The following is an 8,393-nucleotide window of genomic DNA, read 5'->3' on the forward strand; positions in this document are numbered from 1 at the left end:
AACCTCTGCCTGCCCCAAGCGGGGTCTGACTCGGGAATCTCGGAGACCAGGGTGCCCCGCTGGGGCGCAGGAAGGCAGCTCAGGTAGCTGACAAGTTCACGCGGCCGTCCTTCTCCAGCGCCCCCTCCAAGTCAGGATCCCTTCCTGCTCCCGCCTCCCACCTCCTGTCCTCCGTCCACTGAAGTGAAGGGAAGTGGATTGGAATACTGGACGCGGGGGAGAGCGGAAAAGGAAGATGCCTGCCGCATCCCCAGCGGCGAAGCACCTGGAAAGGTGAGGCCGCACGTCCCCGCCCACCAGAGCCCGCTCCCGGCGCGGGTACCCAGCAGTGCCCCGTCATCTCTGCCCCTCCAGTGCCCCCAGCCCCAGCCCCGGCTCCAGCGCGGTTACCTCGCGGGCCGCTGCCGGGCGCTTGCAGGTGCTGCTGTTCCAGGAGCGCAGCTTCGGAGGAAACTTCCCCGCGCTCCAGGGCAAACTCCCGCGCACTCCTGGCCGCCGTGAGGTGGCTGAGAGCTGAGCGTGGCGACGGGAGCCGGGGCAGCCCGGAGTCGGGCGCTCACCCTGGCCCTGGCCCTCGCACGTCCGGCCGGGCTGGGGCTGCTGCGCCGCCTCCGAGCCCGCTCCCGCCCGCGCCCCCGCCCGCCCGGGCAGCTCCGCCTCCCTCTTTTTCTCTCCCTCGCGCCCGCTGCCCGCCCTGCCTTCTCCCGCTCTGCCTTTGTGGCTCTTTCGTCCCCTCTTTCCTCTGACTTTCTGGCCTCGCCTCCGCTGGCGACTCACCCTCCCTCCTAGTCCCGCATCCCAGGGCTCACGTAACACCCCATGCCCTGTCGAGGAAGTGATTACCCTCGCAGTTCTTTCCCAATTCGCCCTCTCCTCTCCCCTGCCCTGGGGTCTTCTCCTAGCTTTTCTAGAAACGCAGTCCTGAGGGGTACATCCATAGGTTAGAAGGCTGTCGCAAACATCAACTCCAAAGTCAGAATGTGTTTTGCTTTACAGACCGGAGGTGATGTTTGTTTGTTTTAATACATCAATTATAATAGATCAATAAAGTGCTTTTTGTAAGTACGGCTAAGTTCAGCAGCAGGTTTGTGCAAACCAGGACTCCCTCAAAATGAGCCTAGGACCCATTTATAATGTTCAAGACCTAGGAGATTTCTCAGCCTGAGCCAGGCTGAGATTTCAAAATCGGACAAGCTGAAGTTGGCGGTTTTAAAGGGCTTTGCAAAGACCAAACACTAGAATAACATTTTAAAATCATTAAAGGAAACAACAGGCTTTGGGAGGCCCAGGCGGGAGGATCACTTGAAGCTAGGAGTAAAAGGCTGCAGTGAGCTCTGATCCTGACACTGCACTCCAGCCTGGGTAACAGAGAAAGACCTTGCCGAGAGAGAGAGAGAGAGAGAGAGAGAGAGAGAGAGAGAGAGAGAGAGAGAGAGAGAGAGAGAGAGAGAGAGAGAAAAGAAAAAATAAAAATGGTTCACTAAGGTTTAAAAATTAGTCCTAAACATTATGCTAGCAACAATTTGACCAAACTAGGGCAAATAAAAATAAATGAATCCTTGTTTGCTTATTTTGCATTCAGATGATTTCTATAAATTAACAAAAAAACCTCAACTTTTTTTCAAAAAAAAGCATTAACTAGTTAAACCTACCTTATTACGACATTAGAATTTTGTTGTTGTTTTTGCTGAAATTGAAATATTAGCCTTATGCATTTCCAGCAAGTCTTATTCTTATTAATGGTTTAGGAATAACACATCTGGTAGTAGTGAACTTTGGTTATTTGAAGAATTACCATTATAGAACTTGTTTGCCTGATGCTGGTTTCTTTTTAAACAGAGCCTGATTTTATTATTCTGTCACAAGTGTTTTATTTTCATGCATTTTTAAAAATTGGGGAAAAAACATTTTTACCATTTTTAATGTACAGTTCAGTCGCGTTAACATACATTCACATTGTCGTAAAATAGATCTTCAGAATTTCTTCATCTTGCAAACTTGAAACATTATCCATCAAACAGCTCCCCTTTTCCCTCTCCCCTCTAGCACTTGGTAATTACCATTCTACTTTTTGCTTCTATGAATTTGACAATGTTAGATCTCTGATATGATTAATATCCAGAATATATAAAGAGCTCCTAGAACTCAACAACAAAAAGTCAAATAACCTGATACAAATGGGCAAAGGACTTGAACAGAAATAAGAGTTTAATTTTTTTAATTTGTATATTTGCTGGGGTTTTTGTTCTGTTTTGTAGATTTCTTTTTATTTCAGCTTAATTGTAAAGGAGTTTTAAAGTTATGAATGCCATATAAACACATTATTGAAAATTTGGAAAATAAAAAAAAGTAAACAAATCATTCCACAAAAGCAAACCATTGTAATACAACTTGCTGATTTATTAACTTTTAACCCAGAGTCAGTCCTTCATATAGGACAGATCCTCATTCTCCAATAGAATACATGTTTCTTGAGTTGAACTTTTAAAGAAACAAGCTAGTGTTCCTTGAGCTGTATTTAACTGACACATGCCTGGTAGACAATTCATGAGTGCTCCTTGAATGAACTAACCATTTAACTTATTCGCTCTTGGTTTGGTTCCCTGTGTATCCATCCATGTTCTATGAATTATTGGAGTTGGTACTATCCATGATATCACAGCAGTGAGGAAATTCAGGCCAGCCTCACAATACGTGAACTCTACTTCTTGCCTGTTGCAAGACATGCAAATTTTGTGGCCTGTGCCTTCTCTGAAGTTGAGCAAGAATATCATTAGAACTGTATTTTAATATAGTTCTATGCTCAAAATGAGCATAAATTGAAAAGTTTTAGTAGCTAACGGGGGAAATGGGCATGGTCAGGTCAACTTACTGAATTTGCTTGATTGATGAGCTACTAGACATTGCTAGTCCATTATGGGGTTTTCCAGTCTTTAGAATCTATTTTATTCACTTATGTATCACAGCAAATCAAATACTTATAACTGTGGCTGTCTTTCATTCCTAGACCTCTGTTTATAACTGATTTTAAAAAGTTGAAGAATTACTATTATAGAAAATTAAATTTTATTAATATCCAATGTTGATGAATAAAGGAACAAAAAATTACCTAAAATATATACCAAGCACCAGTATAAGATGCATCTTCTCATGCCATTTGATTGGAAGTTATATTGCTATGTGAAAATATTACCTTTTAATTTTGGAGTTAAACTAATTTAATTTTACACAGTGAATTGTTTCTAAGACATTGATTCACAGCATGTTTCTAAACTCTCCAGTCTATTTATTTTGTTTAGTTCTTTCAATTTCTTAAAATGTTTAACTATTGACTGCTTCTGGGCAAGTGTGAAGCTTATGGATCATTGTTCCTTTAATGAATAGGTTAGTAACAATGATGGTCCATAAACATGGTTTCTACATCAAAACTCAAGGTATATTCAATAGCAAGAGTGCCTTTATAGAAGGAAGACGTCATCATTCTCAGGTTTATTTGGACAAGATATACAATGCTGATACCGTTATGCTAAGCACAACAACAAAGTTAAACTTAACTTTGAAAGTGTAACTAGTAGTATAAAGAATGACTTCAGTGAGCTGCTCACACAGATGAAAAATGTGTGTAAGGTGACTTAGAAAGGTAGGAAAAGAGTAGGAAAGGATATTTTCCTGGTTTCCTTATGTGCCAAAAAACAAAACAAAACAACTAATTTAAGGTATCAGCATGACACTGCTGAGGGATACATCTTGCTATTTTTGAGTTTACACTTTAATCATGAAGGTGTTAATGATGACTTGGCTTAATGAATGGCCAAAGTCGAAATTCAGCAGAAATGCATTTAGCACAATATGCCAGGTCATGTGGGTGTTGCAAATACCCGTAAACCTTTTTATGACTCCAACTATTTTTTCAGGGAAAGCAGGGATATATTTATCTGGAAAGAGATATTTTTACACAAGACAATAGAGGATAGTCCAGTAGCTACAGTAGTTTCCCTTTATGTTATCTTGCTTTTATTCTGCAGCATAGGAACAAAACTAGAAAAAAATGATAGAATGTGATTTATGCTGATTCATGGTCAAGTGAACACAAGCTAGCCCACTGAACCGGAAGAAAAGAGTGACAAAACTCTTGAAAGAGAAGCTAAAATCCACCATATCCAGATATTTCTGGGGAAAACCAACATAAAAACAAACAACTATTAAAAATTTTAAATCACTTTTAGAAAGCTTCCATTAGTGCTATGAAATAGAAAGCGTCTTGGAGAACAGGATTTGTTCATGTTAAGTCTTCTCTTCCTGGGCTCAGTTTCCTCATCTGCAGTGCATGAGGGTCATTGAACTCCATAAGCCCTAAGGATCCTTCTGGTTTCAAAACTCCCACGATGTCTGATAAAGAACACTTACCTTGACAAAGCTCTTCAAGTCATTTTCACCTTCACATATTGATTTATCTGTGTAGTGACATTTAAAGTGAATTGTAATCAGGAAATAAAAGGCTGATGCAGACTTTTCTTCAGTAGAAGAAATTGACAACAACAACAAAACATGTGAATACAAGAGAGAAACAAAGGCCTGACTACCAGAAGTCGATCTACAGGATACAGAATGTGGTATTGTACAAAGTAGAAATTCCTTTCTGGAATTTAAGAAGAAATCATTGTAGCATCAGGAATAAATAGGAGAAAAGAGAAAGCATTAAGATTTTCCAGTCAAGGAGAGATCTGGAAACATAATGATTTACCTCCTGCCATAGCATGAGGTATAGCAAATTTTATAATTTGGGGTAGATCAAAATTATTGTGTGAGGAAGACATAATTAAAAAAAGATTTGATTCGGTCTTTAACACTTTTTAAGGAAGGTATTTTCTTAAAAAGCAAGAACAAATCGAGGACCAAATATCTATAACTAAAGCACAATTTAAGTGTTCAGAAGAATATTGGGAAGAAAAAGCAGAATGCAAAGGGGAAAATGCCTTATGGAAAGAGCATAGAATTAGTAGTCAATGAGGAAGAACTATGACTCCTAAAGAATTATAAATTTTAAGTTGTACGAAAAATACTGATCAAACAGAAAAACTAAGAGATAATGATAAGTAAATAAAAATGAAACAAGATGTGTTGCCATTATTATTATATATCAGCTGCCCCAGCAAAGCAATAATTCAAGGTCAAACAACTTAGAACAGTCAGCACCTCATAGTCTTGGTAAAAAGAGCAGGTCAATAAATATATATTGATTGGTTGATTGAATAAGAAATGCTTGCAGTTAGTTTAGGAAAATCAAAGTTGCTTAGGAAGTTATGCATGTAATTTCTTAAACTAAGCAAGTATAAATTTCCTTTTGAAATAATATAAAATAAAACCTTTCCTAATAGTTACTTTTAAGTCCTAAACAATGAAGTCTTATAATAATTTTTATGAGATAATGTGTGTATATAGCAAAACCTAAATTGGAAATAGATAAAATGTGGAAATATAAATGTTCTTCTGTAGAAAGAAATTATATTTTACATCTTTGATGGTTTTTGATAGGTGGTTGGAATAGGGAAAACTCTGTGTGAACAATTTACCAAAAAAATGCTATGCTTTCCTCTAAACCAATATTTGGACATATATTTTCCAACTGGGTTCAGTTTTTGATATGGCCAGTCAAAGATAATGATATTTTATTTCAAGACCCTAAGTCAAAATAAAATTGATTTGAAATGGTCTGAATTAATGAGATACCTTCCATCCTGTATGTTTTGACATTGTCAGGTCAAGGGATAAGATACTGATGGACCTTTTCTTACCAAATATTTTATTAATTAACTCAGAAAGCTTGGCCTGTTTAGTCAGTATAGACACTATGTGCCGGTGTCTTGTATACAAAAATTAGCAAGATGTGATTCCTTTAAATAATTAACTCAAAACCCATATCATTAAATGTAGAAGTGGTAAGCTTACAGGAAAAAGAAAGATCTGCTGGGAGTGAATAAAAGGAAAAAGAAAAAATGGCTTTGTGATTTCTATCAATGATGTGCGTGTGCACGTTCGTGCGCGCATGTATGTGTGTGTGTGTACGTATACTTGAAAGAGAGAATGCAGGTAACAGGCAAGCTGGTAAGAAATTTGATGAAATAGAGAGTATGTCAATGATGTATCCTAAGATAAAATATAGCATTTGTGGGTACAGAGTAATTCTAAATCCATCCGCCACCCCATGCAATGAAATATTTCCTCTTCCAGCACTGGGAGTACTTGTGATATACAGCTCACCTCACCAAATCTAATATCATTTCAGCCCAGAGGGACACAGAGCGTGGTGACTGACTTAGCCTTTTTGAGGGAAGGGATTTTGTTTACTGTTCAAAGTGTGTTGTCCTTAATGGAAGGATTTTTTTTTTTTCAAATAAAGGTAAATAATGATTTTTGAAGACTAATACATATGATGAAAAATTACTGTAAAAGAAAATTTGTGCTCAGTAGCATCATAAAATAAGTATATTAGCAGTATGCTACAAATATTATTTCTAATGATAATACTTAAAGTGAGTTGAAAATGAAACCAATTCAGCTTAGTATCATTAAGCTTATGTTTTTATTTAGCTAGTTATTTACATCTGAATCTATGTCTACATATAGCTATTCTAAATAACATTTGGATAGTTGGTCTATTTAAAAGTTTTTTTTCCCCTTGTAATAAAATTTTTTAAGATCCTCTTCTAACAGTTAGAAAAGCAAGTGTCTATTAGATATTTACATCTTGTACTTGTAAGGGGTAATGACAGTGGGATTTAGAACTTGAAAGGCCACCTTATTTTAGAGGGAAAACAAAGATGCTATTTCTGGCTTATAATTGTGAATATAACCTGAAGCTTAGTTAATAAGGTAAAAAAAAAGTAAGTTCAAGATACAATCTCTTGCTAAAGTCTGTTCTTCAATACATTTCTTAATACACATGGTAACACCTAAGAATAAAATTTCCAAGGAGGAATGTGTCCTAATGCAATTACCTTAGAACGTTTTCATATTTCAGTTTATGGGAAATCCTAGATTTAGGCATTTATGAATTAATTTTTGAATTAAAATAGCTCAATGAAGTGACATCACTATTACATTGATAAATCTCCCTTTCTTCTTCTATCTTGTTGCCTCATGTTCTATGTAGTAGCTAGCCATTGTTCTGGGCACTTTAATTCTTGATTTTCAAATATCAATCTTATTTTGTAAAAATCTCCATGCACGGAAACTCCTCTATTGTAGGTACATTGTGATACAGTCTAATTTTTGATGTTGGGTCACAAATTTTATAAGCTTTCACAATGTCACAGTTGATACATCCTTCAAGCTTTCTTTTTCATCTTGATTAGAGGGACCATTTAACAAATCTGCACCTAGATATCCGATCTCCATTGTTTAGACACATGCGACTGCATTTCATGGAGTACTAAATCACGTCTATGTTATTTGCCAAGAAACTATAGAACTCGTGTGCTATCTTTTTTCAACCACAACTAAAAGCAAATGAATTAAATACCTATTACCTCTGAACACTGTTTACACTTCTGGGTTAGGTGTGCAGATATTTTTCGCAGCACAGGAGCTGGCCCTTGTCTGTGGTTATGCTGACTAAAGATTTTAATAGCAGAGAAAAGTAAAATGTGTTTCAATGTGAACAAGTAGCAAGAAGGAAAGCAAAGGTATTGCGTAAGAAATCTAGAAACAGGCTGGGCGCTGTGGCTCACGCCTGTAATCCCAGCACTTTGGGAGGCCGAGGTGGGTGGATCAGGAGATCAAGAGATTGAGACCATCTGGCCAACATGGTAAAACCCTGTCTCTATTAAAAACACAAATATTAGCTGGATGTGGTGGCATGCCCCTGTAGTCCCAGCTACTTGGGAGGCTAAGGTAGGAAAATCACTTGAACCCAGGAGGTGGAGGTCGCAGTGAGCCCAGATCATACCACTGCGCTCCAGCCTGGTGACAGAGCGAGACTCTGTCTCAAAAAGAAAAAAAAGAAAAGAAAAGAAAAAAATCTAGAAACAAATATGCCCCAATTGACAACTTTATTGTAAATGTGAAAAATATCAGGAATTAAAGCATGAAAATGGAATGTTCAACGACCACTCCTTAGCCATAAATAAACTTTTAAATCACCTTTCAGATTCAATGCAGCAAAATGGCATTACTTTTAACCATAATGAGCTATCACAGGTGCTGAATACACAAATGACTATATCACATAGGATGAAATAGAAAGCAGCAAAGAAGTGACCTTAATGAGTAACGAAAAAGCATCAAGTTAGGGAGGTTAAAGAAAAGCTCAGTGTTTGTTATTACTTCGTACTTTACTTGAATATTTTGAAGCATGTCTGTTGACGAAAAGAACTAGTAAATTTTTATAGATA

At 37.9% G+C, this 8,393-nt stretch overlaps 1 protein-coding gene and 1 long non-coding RNA gene across 2 annotated transcripts in view; one reads left to right on the top strand and one right to left on the bottom strand.

Annotated features, from left to right (window-relative positions):
• Positions 1-598, bottom strand: part of CHST9 (carbohydrate sulfotransferase 9) — a 272,442-nt gene extending 271,844 nt beyond the window's left edge. The window contains exon 1 of the mRNA XM_010380742.2: positions 391-598. The gene's annotated coding sequence lies outside the window, so the exon portion shown is untranslated. The remainder of the gene's footprint in view (positions 1-390) is intronic.
• The window catches only part of LOC104676056, a 268,747-nt gene extending 262,750 nt beyond the window's left edge, over positions 1-5,997 (top strand). The window contains exon 3 of the long non-coding RNA XR_004055686.1: positions 4,026-5,997. This is a non-coding gene — a long non-coding RNA (uncharacterized LOC104676056). The remainder of the gene's footprint in view (positions 1-4,025) is intronic.
• Positions 5,998-8,393: the final 2,396 nt, after the last annotated feature.

Source organism: Rhinopithecus roxellana, chromosome 21 (assembly GCF_007565055.1).
Source record: "Rhinopithecus roxellana isolate Shanxi Qingling chromosome 21, ASM756505v1, whole genome shotgun sequence".
Classification (NCBI taxonomy): Eukaryota; Metazoa; Chordata; class Mammalia; order Primates; family Cercopithecidae; genus Rhinopithecus; species Rhinopithecus roxellana.